Source organism: Malania oleifera, chromosome 13 (assembly GCF_029873635.1).
Source record: "Malania oleifera isolate guangnan ecotype guangnan chromosome 13, ASM2987363v1, whole genome shotgun sequence".
Classification (NCBI taxonomy): Eukaryota; Viridiplantae; Streptophyta; class Magnoliopsida; order Santalales; family Ximeniaceae; genus Malania; species Malania oleifera.
In genome coordinates, this window is record NC_080429.1 from 24,022,524 (window position 1) to 24,049,075 (window position 26,552).

Genomic DNA, 26,552 nt, shown 5'->3' on the forward strand with positions numbered 1-26,552 from the left:
AACAGAAACAGGCAGTAGCTGTTCAGATGACTGAACTTGGACTTCAATTATCTGAACTTGACTCTTCGGTCGTTTGAATCCTATCTTCGGTCATCTGACCCTGTGTCAAGTTCATTTTTTCAAGGGTCTCAGGAACTTTAGATGACTGAACTCGACACTTTAGTCATCTAAACACTGTTAACGGGCATATTTTTCAAAAAATTTTAAATTCAAACTTGTATTGCTTGGGCTCCAAACTTTCTAAAAACTTGGGAAATTATCTAAGGAAACTTTAGCAACAAGGAAACAAGTTTGAAAGGCTATAAATACATGGTTTTGCAAATCAAAACATACAATGAATTGAAAAATCTGTTTTAGAAGTTGAAAGCACTCTTGTTCTTCCAAAGCTCTCTTGTTCACTCATTGCAAATCTCTTTTGCTGAGATATTATGAAGTGCTAATTCTTTCTTCTTTGAGTTCCTACTACTAATCCTTGTCTAAGAAGGATATTGGTGAATTCTACTCTAAAGCTTCATTGTATTTCATATTGATATTTTACATTGAAGTATGTAGTGCTGAACTTGCACTAACTTGCTCTTTGTGAGAGTATATTTGTACGCATACTATATCTTGTTTCTTGTAGTTCTTTGACGTTCCAAGGATTGTTTGGATCATTGGCTAAGCAAGGGGATATTGCTTAGAGAGGCGGGCTTTAGCTTAAAGGAGTGACCGAACAAGGGGACATTATTTGGAGAGGCAGGCTCTAGCCTAGTGAAGGAGTGTTTGAGCGTGGGGTATCGCTTGTAAAGGTTTTGTTCCACCCATCAATGGAACAAGTTTAGTGAATCCTTTGGTGGTTTGCCAAAGGCGAGGGCATAGGCTGGGTATAAGCCAAACCTCGTAAAAATCTCTGTCTCACTCACTCTTTCCCTATTCTTTATTTTCAGTACATATTTAAATAGCGTGGATGATTTAAATTTGAAAATTATATCAACTACGTATATTTGGAAATCAAGTAAACCTTAAAGTTTGATTTTGATTTGGGTTGTGGAAACTGAAAGGGAGTACGTTGGTTGAACCATTCTTTGCAGAAACCATACGGGAGTACGTTACTTGGCTAAACATCCTAAAGATAAATTAAGTTGAGGGTTTATTGGAATTCTGAAGTTCGGAAAGAGTAGTTGGATTTTATGTTGAACATTATATTGAAGAAGAAATTTCAAATATACAGGGCTTTGTTCAAACTCATATTTACCACAGGGCTGAACACAACATAAAAGCTGAAAGTTAGATATACTAATCTTGAATGCTTCCATCAATCTAATAGTGCTGAAGTGAATTTATATTTGGCAATCAAATTGGCTGTTGGTTTAAGCATTGTGGTTGATTGGCTTGATTAGTTTAATTATTTGTGTGGTTGAAGATTGAATGTTTTATTAGTTGTCTTGTTGATTGTTTAAAAGAAACCAAGTTGTTGTTTGGTTGACAAAATAGATAAACAAGTTAAAGAATTGGTTAAATATTAAAAGAAGTTAAGGACTTTAAAAAGAAATTTTTAAAAGCCAATTTACCCCCCTCTTGGGAAGCTATTCCTAATTTCACGACCTGCCCTTAATTGGGACATACGGGTATTTCATACTAATCTGCAATTTCATGTACAACGAAAAACATAAACATCCATATGGGAATCTAAAAGACATACCAAAGTTTTCTAACTATATCCTCAAACACATACTTCCATACTTAAAACATAATGAGTTCTTACAACTCCAAAAGCGTTCCGAACTAATCTATAGCATATACCAAATAACTTACGCAAGCTAAAGACAAAACAACCCTTTCAGGTTCCTCTAGAAAATAGGATCGACGCCCTGTAGGACTTGAAACAAAGGTTGTATGTTAGGGTGAAACACTTTTCAGTAAGGTGGAAGATATTATACCAGAGTGTGACCACATGCATTTATTTCAATTGAAAACAGATACATATAATGAATATTCTCAATACTGTAATATAGGAGATATATAGACATAAATCCTATGATAGATGGTTTAGCATCATAACAAGCGAGAGTTCCCGAGGTTAGAGTAGGGTACAGGCCCATGCACTGTACGATCTCTCTACCCGGTACTCAAACCTATAACTTTTCCCATTTTAGTTTTCAAATCATTAATATGCCTATTTAGAACACTGTCCAGTTTGGATACAATAATAACAACTACCAACATATTACCCCTTGGCCTACAGGTTATGCAATTTACTGTAGTTTGACTGGTACCACTTGATCCATTAATCTACCAGTGGCCACTCCAATATCCAGCCAACTATCTCGATACCCACACTGAGAATCATATGTACGATTGCATTGTATCCAATATATATATAAAAGAACGGAACCACGCTTAACGTTGAGCTTTTTAAGGCTCTCTTATAATGGTGAGCTTTTTAGGACTCTCATATAACGGTGAGCTTTTTAAGGCTCTGATATAACGATGAGCTTTTTTAGGGCTCTAATAGTAACAAGCCGTGGTTTCCAAATATCATATATACAATTTACTGTAAAATGAATTAACTCGTTTTACATTCACAAATCGCCTATACAGTTCCAGTATTTTCACAAACTCATTCAATCACACTGTGGTATAAATAAGCACACACCCTCTCGGTTTAACCCTTTTTACGTACATAACTCGGTATACAACCAGTACCTGTTTTCCATATTTTTCAAGTAACAAAATAGAACTCTAGTTCCCATAGTTCGTATACGTATTTAAACAGATTCGCGTATTCCATTTCATATCATATGTCACACTCATTTAATCAAAATTCTCTATATAGTATATAAATCAATAAATATCGTTTAAATGGAAAATAAAGGTTTCAAACATCTCCTATGTTAAGGTTTATGCAAATAAAGAAGTTTTGAAAAGTTTGGAGATCATATGTAAAAACTCTCATTTTTACCAAAATCGTAAAATCGACATTTTTACGTGATGAAACTTTGCAAATAAGCGGTCATATCATACGCATAAACATAAGCTAACTTTTTAGCGGTTTAGTTTTATAAAAAAGACTGATGTAAACAAATCCCTTTACCTAATTTTGAATTTCAAAACACGAACAGATCGGTCCAAAATAATGACCCGGGATCCCCAAAACCTATAAACCAAAGAACGATACTTTACTATAATCTCGACTACTACGTAACTACCGAATTAGAAACAAAATCAAGTCCTTACCTCTATTTTAGGGACAATCCCGAAAATCTTCAAAACGACAATCTGATCTGCTATAATTGTAGAGTTTCCTCCCCTAATCCACGCAGAAACTTTCGATCGTAGAAACAGACGACGAATGACGATGGATTATAGAGAGAGAGAGAGAGAGAGAGAGAGAGAGAGAGGGAGAGAGAGGGAGAGAGAGAGAGAGAGAGAGAGAGAGAGAGAGAGAGAGAGCTTTTGGGTTTTCTTAACCTTTAAGCAACCAAAAATGATATTTATAGAGCCTTTGACTGAGTCAAATTCGAAGCTCTACCTTTGTCGACGAACCCCATCCGGATATTTCCTTTGGCTTATTTGGTATTTCTTCGTCAACGGCACTCTAAATTTCCATAACAAAGAACTGAAGGGACTTTGTCGACAAACATACTGCCTTCGTCAATGAAACTTGTTGTAATTCCCTTTTTATCGTTTTCTTATTTATTTTCCTTATTTATGGATTCAGATCTCTACATTTTTACTTCAGAGTATTAGTAACGAATTTGTAAATTTGTCACTATTGGCCCCTTATTAGTGATGGATTTGGGAACCGTCACTAATACTTCCCTTTTTAAAAAAAAAATAAAAAAATTTTACTTCAAAGTATTAGTGATGAATTTACAAATTCGTCACTATTGGCCCCTTATTAGTGATAGATTTGGGAACTGTCACTAATACTTCCTTTTTTAAGAAAAGAATAAAAATTTTTAGTTGAGAGTATTAGTGACGAATTTGTAAATTCAACACTATTGACCCATTATTAGTGACGAATTTGAGAACTGTCACTAATACTTCCCTTTTAAAAAAAAAATGAAAAAAAATTACTTCAGAGTATTAGTGACGAGTTTGTAAATTTGTCACTGTTGGCCCCTTATTAGTGATAGATTTGGGAATCGTCACAAATACTTCATTTTTTAAAAGAAAAAATTTTTTTTTTGAAACTATTTGTGACGAATTTACAAATTCGTCAGTATTGGCCCCTTCCCCCCAATCTCTATTTCCCCGTCCCCCCCCCCCCAATTTTTTCCCTCCATTCTCTCGCAGTCCCTCCCTCCCGATCCTCCTCTCTTTGTCACATTCGCCGTTGCGTCGTCCGTCGTCGTCACCCATCGCCGTTGCCTCGCCGTCGCCATTGTAGCCCAGCTTTTTCTCATCACTATTCAATACTCTAACCGCCGCCGCCGCTGCTTCTGGCCAAGATCTAGGTTTGCTTCTTATTCTTCTTCTTCTTCTTCTTGGTTATATGTATCTCTTATTTTTCCAGCACTGGTGAATCTGTTGCAGTCATGTTTAATGATCTGCTGGAACATCAACTTTGATTCCTGCATCATAGAATGTTCTAATTTAAGCTTGGAGTTCCAATTGAGTTTTTAGAACATGGATTTTAAGTTCCCAACTAGGTATAGGAACTAGTATTTAGTTATTTATTCATACTGGGATTGTCTAAAGTAATAAAACGTAATTGGGTAGACTTTAGATCGAGTAAAGTAAAAGCAGGTAATTTGATATTCAGACCTTAAGGGAGTTCCTAGAGGAGTCCGAGGCATTGAATGAGAATGCATTGCATGGCAGACATTTGGGATTGTTGGAGGATTCAATGCAATTATCGTTTGACTTATTTTCATTCAATTTTAATTATTTTTGTATCCTTTATAATTTTCTTATGTATAACTTTTCAATAATTAATATCTTACATTTCATTAAATGTACAATGAAGCAAAATAAATTCTTTTTAACGATTTTTCCTGACAAAAATGATGTTTCTAAAATACAGTTATATATTATTTAATGCCACGTTAGTGATTTGCATGTAGTTTTTTAAACATGGGTGAAGATTATTTAGGTTGGCATTATCAATCCATTCTCTGTCTTTAATTTCCTAATCAATAATTTCTTTATAAATGCTTTTGCCTACCGTTTCATAGGCATTGCTGTTGATTCTATTTGGGTTGGAGAATTTTTTTTTTTAATTTGTGATAGGTATTATTATCATGTAGACATCATATATTGGTAAAAGTCTTCAGTTTTACATAACTTAATTTCTTACTCTTCCTCCATCTTCTCAGAAATTAAAAGCTTTCCTTTGTAATTCTTGTTAAGTTTTATTAATTTTTAAATTTTAAAGTTCTTAATTTTTGTGTGTTCAAACACATAACCTTATACCCATTTAACAAATATTATTAAATATGCACAAGTAATATTATTGTAAGGATATAGTTTAATTGTCTTAATCAATAACCATAAGTGCATATTTGGTTATAATTGTTGAATTGTCCCATTTTGGACAGTTTGAGAATACAAACTTATTTATATTGTGAATTGTCCCCAAAATTTACTTTCTTTAGAATGCCCCTACAAAATGGGCATGATTCCAACCTCATGTTCCTATATCATAAAAAAAAAAAAAAAAAAAAAAAACTCAAAAATACACAATTAAGAAATAAAATCAATACTAAACTTCAAATTTTGAACTTGAAATTCGAATATGTTGTTTTTGGTTAAATTATATTGAATTACAACATTTTCGACCCATCTATTTAATGACTAGGAAGAAAAGATAAGTTTTATTTATAACTGTGTGAACTTGAAATCTTTTGAAATTTTAAATTAAAATGTCGAATGACTAAATATTTTTTATGAATGGTATTATATTATATGAATTGTAAATTGAATTACTAAAATACATGCTTGTGTTGATCGCCAATTGCATGATTGATGCAGTACATTGTGAATTGCATGCTGGTAGTAGATTTAGGTTCTCGCATGCTCAAACTTACCGATATCTGTATGATGCCTATTATTGTAATTTGTTTGCTTGAATCTATCAAGTTTTAGTGCAGGAATTTTTTGAAAAATGTCTAATTTACAGACAGCATGCTGCCGAAATTTCGTTAAAATTTTTCCAGAATAAAACCATGTATCACTACAAAAAGAAAAAAAGGTTTTTTGGGGCTAGGGGAGGGGGAGCCTAGGATTCTTTAACTTTATAGTTTAATTTCAACCATAATAAAATCCATAAACAAGTACTTAACAAAAATCAAAAGGTTAAACTTTGTTAATCTATCATAATTTAAATTTTAAGAAGCAAAGTACAATTTAATAAAACTATAGAGGCATGTTAAATAATTTATCTTATTTTTTTGGTTTATTGGAAGAATTATTAGGCTATACCAATTAGAATTTTTTACAGTGTTGAATTACACCTCACATTTACTCAAATTGTTACAATCTTATGCAAAACCTCATTGACAGATGTCAAATGTAGCAATTTCTCTTGGTAAATGTGAGTTATTGAAGTCATTTTAAAAATATTTGGTCTCCTTATGAAACAGGAGCTATTAGAAAGAGAAAAGTGAGATTTGAGTATTTGATGAAAAAAGTTGTAAGGTGTTTAAAAGTATATAATAACTAAAAAGAATATGGTCTTTTTAGAAAATATAATTAATACATTGACCGTGTTATAGTGTTAGAAAAAATTAAGGACAACAATAGAAAAAAATAATTTGTTCATGAAAAAAATTAACTTCTAACTTTTCAATTTTTAATTTTGTAACTCCTAAAAAAGTAAAAGTTGATTTTTAGAAACTAAAAAAATTATACCAAAAGTTAGACCTACCTTTATCTTTTAGAGGGGCATGAAACTCACCCTAAACAACTTAGATGTTTACCTTATTATTTATGAATTAATATATTATAATCATATATATATATATATATATATATTAAAATGAAATGCTTACCTGAGCAATCCCTAATGATTTTATTTGGTTTAGTAAATGAGTTTTAAAATTATATTTATGTTGAACTTTTCTAATCTATAGGTGTGAATATTTTCTTGTAATGTTATTGTTAAGTATGCCCCTCTGAAAATTTTTTTCGTTTTCAACATAAAGTGTAGGGTTTCGTCTTTACTAACCAATGCCTCCACGTATGAAGCCTTTGGCTGGCTCAAAGCACGGCCACTCACCACGATGCGCTGCCAAACGGCAGAGGGTTTAGGACTTGCCAAGGGGAGAGTCTTCTTCCAGGGGTCGAGCTGTACTGAGTGAGCACGAAAGGGTTTCGAATGAGACGAAAGCACCAAGGGTGACTCTTGAGGATGTGCAGTTGCTCCTGACACTTTTTGCTGCGCCACCTATTAGAGAGCAGTCCTCGAATGTTACCCTAGGGCTTACATAGGACATGCCCGCTCATCCGGTGATGTTCTGCGATTAGGCCGACCATGCTGTATGATTGTGAGGCTATGCCTCCAACGGACATTCTTGCCGAGTTGCTACCTCGGGTCCTCAAGCCACGCCAACCACCACCCTCCCCTCTTACCCCTAAATTGTGTCGTCTTCTGGAGGAAATGGCATAAGACCGAGGCGCCGCTAGAGCAGCAACCACCTCACCTTGCTCGTGCAGTTCCGATTCTGATTCTGACTCTAATTAGGATAGACTAGATGCATGGGATGTTTTTATGCGCTTTCTCTTTTGCTTATGTACTGTGCTCATGCACCCTTTGCTTTTATTTTATTTCTTTTTTTAATTTATTTTTTCTTGTATTCTGTTTTACCATGCTTTTGAATGGTTGTATGCATGCTTCGATGTGTCTATCTACATTGTATTACCTCTGAAATTAATAAAAATACATGGAGTTTTTGGTTTCTACCTATATTTTGTGTTCCACTATATCATTACATTTTTCTAACTATTTCTGAAATTTATGTGGATGTTACTTACACAGATAAGGTAGGCAAATAAGTGTTCACTTTTTTTTATCCTTATTGTGCATTCATTTGAGATTGTGCATAGTTAGAAAATATTTGGAACAACAAAATATAAAATATGGTGCTTAGGAAAATCCAACTAAATGTCATATGAAGTAAACTGCCAAATTAATTATTGTCATTTATTGTGTTCATTGAAGCTTAGACCCGTTCAAGAATGGTTATTATACGTTCATACCTCATTGTACATGTGAGACAAAACAATTATTGAAATTCAATTGATTATTAGTCATACTATGTTGACTAATAGTCAATTGAATATGTTAATTATTTGTTTTACTTACGATTAGTAATGTTTATATTACAACCATTCTTGGATTGTCCAATATGGATAATTCAGGAAGTTGTATTTATATTGTTGCCATCGTTCATGCTTTGTCAATTGTCATTATATATTTCGAACGCATCTCTACTTGTGTTCTTTGGGTGCATAGTGGGGTGTCGTGACAATTTGTTAGTGATGAAAAACTAGCAACATATTCACTTCCCCCATCTCGTGTACTTGGAGAGCTATGAGGAGATGTTGCCGAAATTTATAATGACTACGACAAAGCAATTTGAGCGATTGAATGCAACATTCCTAAATGGGATAGGATCTATACCCTTTATACGGAAGGTGGTTAATTATAGGATTCACGATTCATGCGTCATAAACATTATGAGAATGTAATCAACACCATTTACTTGCACATGTTATAGGGTAATTAATGAACATGGATAAGAGTTGGATGAACGCTCAGGGTAGGTTTTTACGAGAATACGTGAAAGGGGTACATGATTTCATAGAGTTTGCTCGCCCTCGTGCAGACAAAGCCAGTAAAATAAGGTGTCCTTGCAAGAAATTCCAAAACATAACATTCAAACACATTAGCTTGGTTCATACACATTTATTAGACTTTGGAATGGAGAAAAGTTAAACAACATGGGTGTTTCATAGTGAAGATTACGTAGTTCAGAGCGATGATGATGACGATGCATATGAAGGGGCAAATATAGTAGGTGGTGATACACGTTCAGAAGGGTTATGTGAAATGTTAGGTGACTTGCAAATGGGGATTGTAGTGGACACGAACGAGGTCAGTGTGTTGCGTACTGGTGATGAATATACTTCAGCAAGCACCATACCATGCGATCCTAGTACGTTGAATTGACTCGGTAAACCAATTGCTAATCTTGTGAGGGATGCACGGGTGCCCCTATATCAAAACTGTAAGAAGTTCTCAAAATTATAGTTTCTGATAAAGTTGCTTCATGCAAGGACAATGCATTGGTTATCTCAGAGCGCATTCAACATGCATTTAAGTCTCATTAAGACGGCATTGCCTAATGTGAAACACTTTTGAAGTCCTTTTATGAGGCGAAGACATATATGTGTGAATTGGGTCTCAGTTACACTCTAATACATGCGTGTAGGTATGATTGTGCAATCTTTTATAGTGGACATGAAAATACGAACGAGTACCCTAAATGTTGTGAACTAAGGTATACAACTAATCAGAAGAAAGGTAAAAAGGTCCCCAAAATTTTTTTGCGATACTGTCCATTATTCTTGAGACTGCACGATTGTACATGTGCAAAAAGACTACTGCCGATATGAGATGACATCAAGAGAAAAGTCTTCAAGATGGAAACACCCTTAGCCATCTAGCGGACTCCAAAGTTTAGGCTGATTTTGATATAATGCATCCGTAGTTTGCTAGTGATTCTCGCAACATTAGACTTGACCTTGCTTCAGATGGGTTCAATCCTTTCAGTAACATAAACAACCAGTATAACATGTGGTCAGTTATGATGATGCCATACAATATGTCGTCATGGCGATGTATGAAAGAACCTTTCATTTATATGTCTTTACTTATTCCTGGACCGAGGGCACCTGGTAATGATATTGATGTGTACTTGCATCCGTTAATTGACGAGTTGAAAGAACTATAGGAAAAATGAGGGGAGACATTCAATGTGGAAATTGGGACAACATTTTAGATGCATGCTGCAGTGTTATTGACAATTAACAATTTCCCCACTTACGGCAACCTGTCGGGTTAGAGCACAAAATGTTACTTACTATGCCTAGTCTATAACAAGGATGTTGGGTCCTTATCCTTAAAGCATAGACGCAAGTTATGCTTTATATGTCATCATCGTTTTCCATGACCTAGACATCCTTGGAGGACTCATGGTGTCAAAAGCTTTAATGGAAAACCTAAATGAAGGTTGCAGCCAAAGTGACTAAGTGGGGATGAGATATTAAACCAGCTCAGGTTGATCAGAGATGTGAAATTTGGGAAACCACCAACCAGTAGAAAAAGAAAACGTGCTGAGTGGGAGTTGAATTGGACAAAGAGAAGCATCTTCTTTGAGTTGCCATACTAGAAAGATCTTCTACTACACCACAACTTGGATGTCATGCACATCGAAAAGAACATTTGTGAGAATGTCATTTGTACATTGTCGGATATGAATGGGAAGACAAAGGACATCACAAATGCTCACTGGGATATGGAAGACACGGGAATACGGCCTAAGTTACATCTGTTTCATGATGGGGACAAACTTATCATGCCATCTTCTTGTTACACATTTTCTAAGTATAAGAAGAATAAATTATTCGAATGGTTGAAATCAGTGAAGTTCCCTAATGGATATGCATCAAACATAACTCGATGCAAAAACATGAAGGAAGGGAAGATGTTAGGAATGAAAAGTCATGATTGTCATATCCTTTATCAATGGGTTCTACCCGTTTTCCTTCGTGGACACTTGACCAAAGATGTTTGCTCGGTGCTAATTGAGTTGGGGATCTTTTTTGACATTTATGTTCCAAAAAATTAAGCATAAACGTACTTGAACGGTTAAAGGATGACATTGTGATCATACTATGCAAGATGGAGAAAATATTTCCTCCAGCATTCTTCAATGTGATGGTCCACCTAGCCGTCCATTTACCAAGGGAGGCCATAATTGGAGGACCGGTCCAATATCATTGGATATATCCTATTGAGAGTTAAATTATAAAGTCCTTCTGTAATGGTCACATGATTTCCTCATTCTTTTTTTTTTTTTTTCCTTTTTGTGTCTGCAAGTCAATAATGCTATGAAAAATGCATAGGTTCTTGTCCACTTTGAAGGGGTATGTGTGCAATAAGGGCCAGAAGGTTCAATCATTGAGGCATACATTGACAGTGAATGTGTAACACCCCGACCCCGAGGGGCCTGGGATATTAACTTTTTACTACTGATTTACAGCGGAAGTAAAATAAACTCAATTTTTATTAAACCAGAGCGCTAATCATCCATATTACAATCATTTATTTCGAAAGAAGAAAAATTACACAAACATAAATATATGAAACCATACTAATATTTTTAATCAATCTTTATTTTTCTAATCCCCACCCGCATGCTTGCTAAGCCTGATTTTCGACATGTCCTTCAGAATTATCTGAAATAAAATATGATTGGGGTGAGACAACGCTCAGTAAGTAAATAAGATTATTATTAGTGTGTGGCCAAAATGAGCTTTTAAAAAATTTCGTAAAACAATATTTAATACTATAACTTCAAGACTGCTTTTAGAATAAACATAAGTTTAAAAATTTTTGCATAAAACTTTTGTCATCAATTTCAACAGTAAATTTTTACAATCATATACTATAACTGCTAAATTAAACTTTTAACTTTAAAACTGTAAAAATATTTAATGATAAACATACATATACTTTTCCTTATACGTTTTTCTTAGATCGTCATTTAAGCACCAAAATGATCATTTTCACATAAACTTACACTTTTCCTTCAAATCATCAGTAACTTTGTACACGTAATTAAATATGTATAAACATATATTATAAAAACCCACCCTTAGGCCTGTTTGCCGTAAGTCATGTTTACCCCCATGACTGGGTTGTGCGGCCCGAAGACTGGACTTAGCTGGCCGGCCGACCAAACTAAATCAACGTACGTAAACTTTAAGTGAGATTTTCCTTATTAAGTCCTGATTCGGAACCAGGTGTGCACTTAGGAGAAATCCACTAACATAAATAACCAATCTGTAAACAGTGTGGGTGCACTCTGATCCGTATAAACTTTCAGCTGCGGTACCGAACATCTGTAACTTTGAACTTTCGTTACCATAAGGGGTTTTAAAATCATCTTATTATAATTTATGTAATTTAAAATAATATCGTAAAAATCTCATCTTTACTCATATTTTCAAAAAAAATGCAACGTAAAAATAAACTCATGCCACACAATTTTTGTGTTAAAAATATATATAATTTTATTTTTTAAATAGAAAAAAATGCTGAAAATTTACCCGAGGGGATTAGAACATTTCTTAACCCAAAAGTAGATACAAGTATATTAAAGATAGAACTGGTATAATTAAATACGCGTAAAAATAAATTCATGGAAATTTTGTAGAACTAATTAACATAATTGAAATTTACTTATAAAATAAACTCGGGTATGAATTTTAAATAAAAAAAAAACTAACATAATCAAAATTTACTTACCTTATTCCTTACGAACACTGTAACTATCTCTAAGAAATGAGATCGGAAAGAGTGGGTGATTGAGAACTTACTCAAAAATTCTCTCTCCACCACAATTTCTTTCACTCACTAATTCTTCTCTTCCTTGGAAAATTGTTATGAAAAATGAAGGTTGAGAGCTCTCTATTTATAGGAAAATTTTGGGGAAGAAATGAAATTTATAAAAGTGTGGGGAGATGGGTGAAATTATAATTTTTTAAAAAAAATTAAAGAATGGCAAGGTATGAGTTGTGTATGGGATAGGGATGGAGGCCATGTGGGAGTGCTTGCCACCATTCCCACTAAATAATTTTTTTTAATTAAATACTTACCTAATTAATTAATCAATTACTTAATTTATTAATTTATTATTTTATTATTTTTTTTCCTAATCATTATTATCATTAGTATTATCATTGTTATTAATTTTAAACTACTTTTAGTATTTATTTATTTTATTATTTATTTTTGAACAAAAATTAAATTTAAATTTTGAAAACTCATGTGGGCCCCACATGGTCTTGTGGGCCCCACACAACTTCAAGACCCGAATGGATCCTACGTAACTCGAATAACTCTTATAAGATTTTATGCATCCTACATAGCTTTGAGACTTGTGTAAACCTCCATACGGCTTCGGGACTCATGTGGGCCCCACACAGTCTTGTGGGCCCTGCATAGGATACCTATATTATTATTATTTTATCATATATTTCTTCAAATTATATCAGTTAAAACATTATTTTATGTACTTATTTACGTATATAAACAGTGTCTTGTGGCTCTGGGACTCGTGTGGACCCCACATAGTCTTGTGGGCCCCACATATGATACCTATATTATTATCATCTTATTATGTATTTCTACAAATTATGTTTGTCAAAACACTATTTCATGTATATATACTTATTTACGTGTACAAACAGTGTCTATCCTGTTTATCCTATGAAATTCCATTTTGACCAGGCCGACCTCCAGGGAGCGACTGAGCCGCAATAGTCTCTGAGCACTCGCTAAGACAAGGTCTTTCTTAGGCATCAAACATGGAATCAAGGATCCTACAGAAAAACACTTCTATATTGATATTAACTTAATGACTATTTTTATTATTTTATTATTATTGTACTTTAATCATATATATATATATATATATATATATTTTTTTGGGTCATCATAGAATGTCTTGCATTTTTCTCAATGTATCTACATAATATTGACACAAGGTTCACTCGCGAGGAGCGAAATGTAGACATTCATGCTATTAATGCCAAAGATGAAGAACAAAGGAGCTTTATATTTCAGGAAAATGTTTGGTCGTTCGGTGCATGGGTTTATGATTTCATGGATATGGCCAACCTAAAAAAGCCCCATTTTTACGTCCTCAATAATTGTGATGAAACTGTTCCATATATCAAGTACGTGGTTTGAAACTCTTTACTATTCTCGCATTATATTTACATATGTATATTTATATACTTAATTGACAGTAACATGTACTATTGTTGCACATAGCAAACATAAAGCTGAACTTCTAGCCCAAAATGAAAGGAATGTCGACGAATGACTTAGGAAGGAATTTTTCAATTATTTCGGGAGCCTTATAAGTAAAAAATAGTGCCTAAGTACGAAGCAATGTACATTATCAATGTTGACGGTTTACTCATCTAAAATCCTATTTATTTAATAGATGAAAGTCATGTATTACAATAAAGAACTAACGTCAAGTAAAGATTTGTATGCATTGGCATGTGGACCCGATCAACGAGTTAACTGCTACAGTGATTGCATTGTCAATGGGTTACGATTTCATACAAAGTCCCTTGAACTGAATTGAAGAACCCAAAATTGTGGGGTTGCGGTGCTAGACACAGAAGGAGATGAAGAAATTGACTACTTTGGTGTCTTGGATGACATTATAGAGCTTAACTATGTAGCCAACAAACTTTTCCACCTGTTCAAGTGTGCGTGGTGGGACATTGGCAATAAAAAGACTGGGATAAACATGGATGCCTACTTTATCAGTGTTAATTTTAGCAAGATGTGGTATCAAAATGACCCTTTTGTGCTAGTATGTAGGCAGAACAAGTGTTTTACCCTAAAGACACAATATTGAAGGGTGAATGGCATGTGGCCCAAAAGATTCCTCCCCAAAGTTTGTATGTTATTACAGAAGTTGCAGATGGGGAGAAGAGTGCCAGTGAGGCTACATTCCAAGAAGATGAGCCATCTGTCAGCGCAGCAACGCAATTTTCTTTCAATGTTGTTGAAGAGGGAGTCGATCCTATACCATTAAATAGGGTTGGTGGCACGGTAGAACACATAGGGACTGCTGACATTACAATTGAACCTTCTATAGATGTTCACTTCATTGACGATAAGGAAACTGATGGGGAAGATGAAACAAGGGTCGAGTACTGTAATGAAGAGGAAGACACTTTAGAAAGTGAGGATGATATCGATATTGAGGACGTATAGGGGGTAAATATGTACTGTTTGTCACTATGTATCTGACATGTGTAAATAACTAAAAATATATTTATTATGCATCTATCTAATATTTGTACTTCTTATATTTACTTGTGTATCGTCCTCAAAATTTACACCATTTTTTTTTATAAATATCTATATAACCATACCTAAGCAGCGAAAACATAAGTCATACAACCATATATACTAACAATATCAGAATTTAGTACATTCAGACCATAGCCATAAACAATAACTCCCTCCAGTATCATCTACCCCAAAAATACAAAACTCTGTCACAAACTTACCCTATAACCGGGGTAACCAAGTCAACTCTCTATCCGTGAGCCTGATCTACTCGCCTAGCTGGCTTACTTGAAAAATGGTAAAGTAATAGGGTGAGACGATGCTTAGTAAGTGGAAATATGATATTACTAGTGTGTGGCGACCGAGTAGTATAATTATAATAATAGTATTTAAAACTACATGATCTGACAAATCTGTAAAGCACATATATCACTTGTATAGTACTTTAAAATATTTGTATTATATGTACTTTCTATCATTCATACTGTTAATATCATACTATATATAAAAAAGCTATAAAACTGTATACATATACATATATATAACTGTGCTCTTTCCTAGGGACTCTGTATGTCATGAATTGACCCCTCATGATAGGGTTGTGTGACCTGTAGGCGGGACTTAACCTGGTCGGCCCTCCAGGTAAGTCATCATACTCTACACTACCTCAGTTCGGCCAAACTGCGTCCACTCTTAAGCTCAGGACTGGCTGCTACCTCGTCAAGTTGACCCCCTCAACCCAGTGAGCAGGGGAGCTGCATCCTCTCCGAGCACAGTTTGACGGTACCCACACATTATTTGAGATATGTGGTTGCACTCTATTATGTATATAGCAATGGTATCGTGCTCTGTAGACTGTATCTGTCTGTAATATCTCATCAGGGATCTGATACTATATAAATATATATACTATAATTATCTTTACTATTTTTATCATGTTTCCAAAATAACCATAACATTATAATTTTGTACTGTAAATACTGTAATATCTGGACAACATGTTTGTAGCATCTTGATGCTATCACTATATATTCTATCTGTATAAATCGTATGTATAAACTGAGTGTTATGGCATTAGGAAAACATGACATTCTGTAAATACTATATATACTGATCTAAGTAAACATTTGTGTACATGTATATATATCTGTCTGTGTAAATATCTGAATATATACTGATATGAATAAAAATGTAGATGTACATATGCTCGTATATACTATATAACATAATATTCTAAGAAAAACTGCCTAAGATTCTATATCAGATAATATCTACTCAGGCCACACATTCTTTAATACTCTTATTCTATAAAACTGCACAAGAACTAGTATACATGCATATAAAATCTCTAATAATATAAGTAAAATCTCCTAGCATAGCATATTTCCCTTACCTAGTTTCTGAAAAGCCCTCACTGAACTCTAGCCCTACACTCATAGGGTGCTCCACTCAACACCCTGAAATCAACATCCCCCAGAACAAAAAATCAATATTTTCCTACATATAACATTTCCTATAACTGTAGGGAAACCAATTCCACCAACGATTAGCACCAGCAGACTTGTAGAGAACTTCGTCAGAAGTGTCGTGGTGGCATCGGATCTTCAATTCGGTGAGCAACGAACTTGGAATCGAAGAGAGAAGGAGTGGGAGACGTTTTAGAGAAAGAGAGAGGAAGCTTTTACACAAATTTTCTGTTGAAAAATCTAGGTTTTCATTATATATAGCCTTGAATTCATCAACGAGGCACGTTATCTCGTCGACGAGTCCTTAAGGAATTTCATTGACGAACTTCCTCCCTCATCGAAGAATTTCAGACTGCACCAAAACCCCTCTCGGTTTCTTCTCATAGATGAGACATGGTTTCATCCACGAGGTCTCCTTTATGCGCTCATCGACGAACTCCTTGTGTTCATCGACGAGGCCCTATGTAAATCTTTTGAGTTATTATATCCAAAGTGCAACTTTGTTGATGAATGCGAAGTGTTCCTTGATGAAGTCCGCTGCCTCCTTTTGTTTTTGTTTCCATTTCCCTCCCTCTTTATTATTTAAATACCATTATTCTTCGGGTCATTACAACTTGTCTAATATTTTGCAGACATGGGACCAGGAGGTCGTCGTGGCCGACTTCCTTCCAGGCTCTCTACTACATCACTTGAGGATGATCTGGCATCCTCAAGATTGGCGGAGCCCATCGATTCTGATGCGGAACCATCATTGTTTGAGCCATCGACACCTTGGCCAGACATGGATACCTCAGCTCGGGATGACACACAGGGTGAGTTGCCCACCATGATGAGTAGCGTTGGTAAGGTTACGATTAATTTATTTCGATGTAAACTATTGATTTTTATTCACATGTGTGATTAAAATATTGTTGTTAATTTAACTCTTCTTTTAGCATCGACATCCACGACCAGGTCAGGCCGTGGTGTAGCGAAGAACACAGCACTTAAAAAGCACCTGCAAAGGACAAGGCAACGCATTAGGATTGACATTTGTCCAGGCTTCACCGCTCCGTGTAATGATTGGTGTCCAACATAGACGTGAGAGTTCGACATTATATGCTGACAGAATTCTCCAGTCACCATCTTCAGCTGGCCACAGGTGATTGAGGCACAATGCATGGTTCTTTACATGCGCATCTTGGTAAGTAATCCTAAACCTTGTATTTTTTTTTTTTTTGACTTTATATAGTTGCAAAACAACTGTCTAACATTCCAACTATATTACCTATGCAGGAGGAGTTCGACATGGACATTCTCCATGTGGACCATGTGAAAAGGGCGGTAGACGTCCAATTGTACAACAAATTTAAGACCTATCGTGCGAAAATGCGCAAATATTTTCGTGCGATGGGAGATCAAGCAAAAACTCACCCATACAATAAGATATCCCAAGAGGATTAGGAGGTGGTGTGTCACCTTTTTCACGATCCACACCATCAGGTGATGTGTTTGTATTATAATAACTACTTTAAGCTTTGATGTGGCTAATAAGAAGTCATTACATCATTTTGTAGGCTATATGTGAAAAAAATGCTGCAAACCGCAACAAACTCCCTACGACGCATTGCAGTGGGTTGAAGTTATTCATAAATCATCGAAGGGTAATTGTTATATATTAGAATATCTGACCATTACCTGAATTAATAGTAATGATGTTTTATATGATGATGTAGCGTGATCCCGAGACTAGCACAGAGGAGCCGCTGCTAGATCTTTATTAGAGAACACACCAAAAGCGCTCGAGGGAGTGGTGCGATGGTGCGTAGGACAAACATGTAAGTCAAAGAAAATATTTAGTTTCTAATTTTATTCAAAACATTGAAGTTTTATTCTTATTTCTTCCTGTTTTTCATTTTCATGACTGAAAATAGGCGATGATGGTCGAGCTAAGGGATGCACCTGTTGCAGAAGGGAGCTAGCAAATGACGGATTACCATAAAATGGCTCATGTGCTTGGGGAACAAGTGAGGGGTTGGGTGAAAGGTCTTGGAAGTGGATACATTGCCCTAACAGCATCATCTTCGATAGGTGCAGCGGCTTGTGCTGAGATAGAACGAGCGCGTCGAGACGCCAAGTCTCGGGCGGATGAGATGGTCAGCGAATGCATACGATGGAAATGGAGAACCAAAAATTGAGAGAGATGGTTTCCAACGTCTCGGTGGAGAACCAGAGTTTGAAATACATGATGTCTAGCATCTTGACAGAGAACCAGCAATTGAAAGACAATGTATCCACCGTTGAAGCCACGCTCACCGCAATTCTGAGGAGGCAAGCGTAGTTCGAAGAAATGATGCATCGATCTCGACCAGATGATGCAGGTGGCTCCTCTCGTTAGAAGGTATGTAAAACGTAATATTAATATTGTGTTGGTAGTTCTGCTACTTGACTGCATGCATAGTCTAGAATGCCTCCTGCATGATGGATCCAGGATGTGAATTGCATGCTGGTAGTGGATGTAGGTTCTCGTGTGCCTTGAACTGAATCACAAATTTCTTATTTGAACCTATCAGGTACAAGTTTTATAGGAAAACATCCAATTTATAGACGACATGCTGGTGATATTTCGGTAGATTTTTTTACCCAAAGTAAAACCTTGTACAAAGATGATTATGTTAAAATAAATGATAAAATATTTTTGAAAGGATGAGTGAAAACTAATTGAATATTAAATTTCATCCTAACATAATCATTGAATAGTTAGAGGAGCTCAGCTCCATCTAGTGAAGCTAGGTCCATAAACCTTAGAGATAATTTCTTGGAGTTCATTTTTTTTTTTTTCCTTTTTGAAACTATTCTTATTTGTTTGGAGATACTGGAACTGTATTGATTATGCTGTTACGACTTGATTTATCTTTTCTTCAATATCATATATGCGTAGATAGACCCTAGGTTGTGTACTACTGCTGTTGGCTTAGCTAAACCTAGGAATGAGTTTTATGATTTTCAGGTTTGGGAAATGTTTAATTTACAAACAGAATGCTGCCGAAAATTTGTTAAATTTCAATGCTTTCTTAACCTCCTCCCAAATAAATCTTTCGAACACTATAACTTAGTCACTTATGAACACTAAAACCCATTAAAGAATCATAACTCGAAACCTCCCACATATTGAAAACTTTTCTAGTCAAACTAAAGTTGGCAAATTAAATCCTAAGGATCAAAGACAAGCTCAAAAATATCCAACAAACTACAAAAGGCAATCTTAAAACCTTCTAAAAATCATTAGCAAAATGTACATGGGAAACAGACTTCATTCCTGCCAAGCAACAAACCTTCCACAAGACGACAAGACTCACACCTAATTAGCACTCTAATTAATACATTTACCACCAAAATGAACAAAAAATGAAATAACATACAACTATGAAGAAAACGGAAGATGTAAATCAGGATTCCACCACTATCATTGAATAGAAGAAAAACAAACCATAATACATTTCCTCAATCAATAACCAAAGCTTTTATGTCCATAACTAAATCCATGAAAACCCAACTCAATCTATCACAAGCCTTCTCAAAATCTAAGTAACAACTTCATGCACAACCCAAGTTGCATCAAGAATGCTTGAGAAGCAACCTTATGGACAAAACTAGAAAAGCTTAGTCAAAATCTTGTCAACAGTAGTCACAAAACCAATAGGTCTTAAATTCCTTGATATACATCTTTCGTAGGCACTTATAAAAGTAGGACTTACGTCATCATTAGCATGAAACTCTGGTAGGAGGGACAAAACCTTCATATAACTTCCTTGGCACTTTCCCAACTTAGGATAAAGTCTATCACAAACCCATTATGTCCAGGAGCTTCATCTCTCCAGCTCAAAGATACACTCCTGTACCTTTGCAACTACAAAAGTGCTCTCTAACCACCATTTAGCTTCTTAGAAAGAAATTTACATTCCAAACCTTTAATTCATAGGCCTAAAGCAATTTTCCTCAAAATCCAACCTTAAAAAAAAACTATTGCTTACCTCCTTTACATTAACTAAAAATTGGACAAACTCACTATTCAAAATCTCCAACTCCCAAATCATATTCATATGCTTCCTCAGACCAGCCACATGATGAAGGAGTTGCAAAAGGCTACAATCCTAAGGGCAGGATAATCTCACCATTCTCAATCTCCAAATCCTAATCTACATATTCCTGGCAAAACAAACAACACCAGCTTTGGATACTTTGTGAGGCATCTTTAATCATGAAGATAGTAAAGGAGTGCATTCTTCAATTATTAAAGTCATGTCAACTTGGTTGAAGGTGGAACAACGGTAGTAAGGGTCCCATTTATCAGTTCCTATGATGTTGATCGGCTTCGTGAATTTATATTAAAATGTTATTGTAATGGTTGAGTTCTAATCCTAACTTCGAAAGTTTTGCTCGTAACCCACACTTAAGCTAGTAGGGCCCTTAGTCATCACCCATCACATGTAATCGACGGGAAAGCATTCAATCTTAATCTATATATGTATATATATTTGTGTGTGTGTGTATAAATATATATATATATATATATATGTATGTATGTATGTATATGTATGTATGTATCTATGGATGTATGCATGTGTGTGTATATATATTTAAAGAGATCATAGTGTTTCAAAGCTTATTTATATCTTCTTTTTTTTTTTGTTTTCTACCACTTATATCTTTCAGACATAAATTGAATTAGTTGATTGGGCCTTTCGTTCGGCTGCCTAGTCCTTTCACCAAAAAGGGTTTAAACAAATCACCCACTTGCCAGTCGCCACTTAAAAAAATCATCCTAGCCTCTAATTCCACAAACGCTTCTTCCGAGCCTCAACCCTCGCCTTGGCTCTCGCAAGCCTTCTCACCTTCACGAGAACTCCTCGAAGGTCACAATAATCTCTCGCATCCCTCCTTCCTCCTCTTTTCCCTATAGCTCGTTACTCTATTATCCTCTCAAAAATGAATGATTGTCTCTTTTGCGTCTTTGTACTTTTTCTCCAAGCCTTCCAATTGATCTTCAAGCAAGGATTTATTGAGCGCCAGCTCTCCATTCTGCTCTCCGATTGTATATGCTCTTCTCATGAACTTCACTCACGAATGGAGAGCAGAATGGAGAGCTGGTGCTCAGTAAACCCTTGCTTGAAGATCAATTGGAAGATTTGGAAAAAAAGTACAAAGACGCTAAAGAGACAATCATTCATTTGTGAAAGGATAATAGAGTAACGAGCTATAGGGAAAATAGGAGGAAGGAGGGATGCGAGATGTTATTGGGCCCTTCGAGGAGTTCTCGTGAAGGTAAGAAGAAGGTTGTTGCTTATGTGAAGAATAAGCTGAACGATTCGGAGTTCTTGCGAAGGTGAGAGCCGACGTGATGGTTGAGGCTTGGAAGAAGTGGTTTGTGGAATTAGAGACTAGGATGATTTCTACCTGGAAGAGGATATGACTTTGTTGATGAGGTTCAAGGTTAGTTGAATTGTGTTTTAACTTTTTCTTGGTAATATTTTCTTGATGGATGGTATTATGTTATATGAATTGTATATTGAACTACAGGAATACATGCTTGTGTTGAACACCAACTGCATGGCTGATGCAGTATATTGTGAATTGCATGCTGGTAGTGGATTTAAGTTGTTCCATGCTTGAAATGTTTTATTTTTTGAAAACAATCATGTTTCAGGTACAGGTTTTATGGGAAAATGTCTAATTTACAAACAACATGCTGCCAAAATTTCATTACAATTTTTTCAAAAAAAAAAAATTATGTACAAAGATAATTATGATAAAATAAATGTTAAAATATTTTTGAAAGGATGAGTGAAAGTTAAACGAAAAGTTATTTCATTAAACCCTAAATTTGAATCTATTAACATACATGGCATATCATTTGCTTTTAACTATGGATAAGCATTATCATTTGTCCACCACTAGGGATATTCTATTTTGAGAATGAGTTAAAGTGTTTATGTGCGTGGTTTGATACATGCAACTGTATATATTCATACGTATGCCATTCACATTCATTTAAGTTATTCATTTAGGGTTGAAAATTATTGTACGCCGCACTCTCTATATTTTTCCTCCTGATTATACTGAGCTCCAGCTCTCCATTATGCTCTCAATTTGAATACTAATTTTTATTTTATGATTCTTAATTTGTAGGGTTTGTGGCTGTTATAACATCAGCACGATGTCATGCATGCACTACAATTGTCGGATACAACTTTTGATTATTTTTTTGTAATTTTTATTGTTATTTGAACAAATGGAATTTTTATATTTTAATTTGAATTTGTATAATGTATTTGTATTTGAATTTTGAATTTTTTTAAATTTTTTTTGTTATCTGAACAGATGTTATTTCTTTATTTTAATTGAATTTGTATTTGAATTCGAAGTTTTGAATAATTTATGAATTTTGTAGTAATTATGGTTTCAGGCTATGTATGCGAAAATGTAATTACAGATTTTTACAGGAATTGATAATTAAAAAAAAATTAGTATTAATTTTTTTTTTAATTTTTTAATTATTAGTGAAAGATTCAAATTCGTCACTAATAGTAGGGTATTAGATACAAATTAAAAAATCGTCGCTAATAGTGAACTATTAGTGAAGGATTCAAAATGGTCACTAATTGTGCAGTATTAGTGAAGGATTTAAATTCGTTACTAATAGCCCAAATTTTTAATTCATCACCAATACCCTATTATTAATGAAAAATTTTAATCCTTCACTAATACTACACAATTAGTGACAAATTTGTAATTCGTCACTAATATCCTACTATTAGTGATGAATTTTAATCCTTCACTAATATTGTACTATTTGTGATAAATTTGTAATTCGTCACTAATACCCTACTATTAGTGACGAATTTGAATCCTTCACTAATACCTTACTATTAGTGACGAATTTGAATCATTCACTAAGACCCTACTATTAGTGACAAATTTGAATTATTCACTATTACCCTACTATTAGTGACGAATTTGAGCAGAGCCGATGTAGAATTTATAGTGACGGTATTAGGATTTTAGTGACTGTTATAATCCGTCACTAATACTGTATTATTAGTGAAGAATGTAAAATTCATCACTAATAGTTAGTAGTAACGGTAGATATGACAACTAATTTAAAACCGTCACTAATACTTATAAATTTGTTCTAATAGTATTAGTGACAAATTTATAAGTATTAGTAATGGATTTGATTCTTCACTAATACCCTGATTTTTTGTAATGATACCACCTGTAGTGCTCCGACCCTCTACTCGGGCTCAGAGTGCTACTAAAACATAACATACACATTTCTCTGACACCATACATAAATACAACCTGCGTTCACATACTACTACAACATGCTTCCCCCCATGACGGGTTGTGCGGTCTGTAGGCTAGACCTAGCATATAGCAGGCCGACTTCAACTAAGTCAAACTAAGTAGTAAGTACGATTGAACCAACCCTATACCCGAAGGTTTGCATCGGGAGCGTCACTCGAAATTCTACATCAGATGAGGTGTAACGACCTGCTTATTTTACCATTTTTTTTTTCATGATAATAAAAACCGATATAATAAACCTAGTAGATCATAATCAACCTGAACCCGTAGGTACTAGGGCTACATCAGAAATACGACACAAAAGCCTTTAGTAGGAAACATAAAATCATATACATCTCATATTACCATTCAACACAATACCAGAGTTTACTACATCCATCGTATATATCCCAAAACAATCAAAACCAGTCCTAAGGTCGTCACCCAAAAAAATCCATCTGACCCTAGCAAAAGACTTACCCTTCAGATAGGGTAGGACTACGAATTCTAGCGCTGCGGAGCTTTATCTGCTCTCCTATCTAGGGCTCCTGAAATGTTCATAGAATTTGGGGTGAGACACCTCTCAGTAAGGGAAATAAACTAATACTAGTGTATGGCAACAAGAGTATTTCCAAGTTATACATAAAACCATGCATAAACATATTTAGTGAAACTGTCTGTATCAAATCTACAAAAAACATGTATATAATCATATCATGATAGAAGATACTAGATTTCCATAAACATAATTCATCTCATATAATAATAATACATAAACAACCCTGGAAGGTTAATTGGCTGATGTCATGTTTTACCCCCACATGACTGGGTTGTGTGGCCCGAAGGCGGGACCTGACAATGACTAGCCGACCACTACCAAGTCAAAGCAAAAGTCTGTAAGAACGATGGGTCTACCAGACCTGGTTCGTACACTAGGGGCGCCAACACTACAATAAACCACATCGATTATCCATCCTCACGCGTCCCCATACAACAGTGATAACACAACATCATAATGATTGTGATCACATAGCTATTGTACTATGTTCGTGTAAGCCTAAACCAAGCCAATCAGGTTCTGATAACATATAACATATTTTAAATTGTGATACATTTCTATTCCACAATAATAATTGTCAAATCAATATTATCATATCACATTTCATAGCATAATATGAAAATCATCGGCCCTTACACCGGCATTTCGTATTTTATTAATCACGGCCCATACATCTTATCATATATCAGATAAAATCCTCGGCCAGTACACCGACATATTATATAAAAGGTTCGGCCCATACACCGGCATATCATGTGAGAACATCCTCGGCCCATACGCCAATATATCATATAAAAACTCTCAGCCCGTATGCCGATATACCATATAAAACTCTCAGCCCGAACGCTGGTATATCATATAAAAAATCGTGGCCAGTACGCTGGTATATCATGGTAAAACTTTGTATCTTTTAACATTTTCCTAGAAAACACTAAATCATAATAAATTCTACTCATGCCACACAAAAATGGGTATTACATATATTTAAAACATACCATCATTTTGTTCAACAACATTATTTCCAACATAGTTTTATAACATATATGTTCATCTAAAAATAATTGCTAAATAATAAATAATACATTTTCATAAAACTCTTGACTTAGTTTATCCCCTTACCTGATTTTTGAAAAGCCTTTATAACAACTAGTTTTGCACCCGCAGGGTTCCCCGTTCAACACCCTGAAAAGAACATTTCCTAGAACAGAAATTCAGTATTTCTACGCATACTACGTTTTCTACAACTTTAGAGAATGCCAAATACTGAATAAAAGCCTTACCCCGAATCTAGGATTGAATTCAAGTTAGCCCCACCAACAATCCACTCCAACAGATTTGAAGAAAATTTTTCCAGAAGTGTCGTGATGGCCTCATATCGTCAAACTGACGAAATTCCGGCCTAGAAACTTAGAGAGAAGGGGTGGAAACTGAAGTGGAGAGAGAGAGAATTTGTTTTGGGTTAAAAATCTGTATTGAAATCTACATTAGGGATATTTATACGCTGGCCTTCGTTGACGAGGTCACGAAGAAAGTTCGTCAACGAACGTTTGTTTCTCATTGATGAAATTCAGAGATGGGAAAATAGTCTCTCAGGGTTCCCCGTTCAACACCCTGAAAAGAACATTTCCTAGAACAGAAATTCAATATTTCTACGCATACTACATTTTCTACAACTTTAGAGAATGCCAAATACTGAATAAAAGCCTTACCCCAAATCTAGGATTGAATTCAAGCTAGCCCCACCAACAATCCACTCCAACAGATTTGAAGAAAACTTTTCCAGAAGTGTCGTGATGGCCTCATATTGTCGAACTGACGAAATTCCGGCCTAGAAACTTAGAGAGAAGGGGTGGAAACTGAAGTGGAGAGAGAGAGAGAGAATTTGTTTTGGGTTAAAAATTTGCATTGAAATCTAGATTAGGGATATTTATACGCTGGCCTTCGTTGACGAGGTCACGAAGAAAGTTCATCAACGAACGTTTGTTTCTCATTGACGAAATTCAGAGATGGGAAAATAGTCTCTCAGTATTTTCTCGTCGATGAAACACGCCCTCGTTGACGAGCCCAATAAGCCTTTTCGTTGACGAGGCCTGCTGTCACCCCCTTTTTCAAT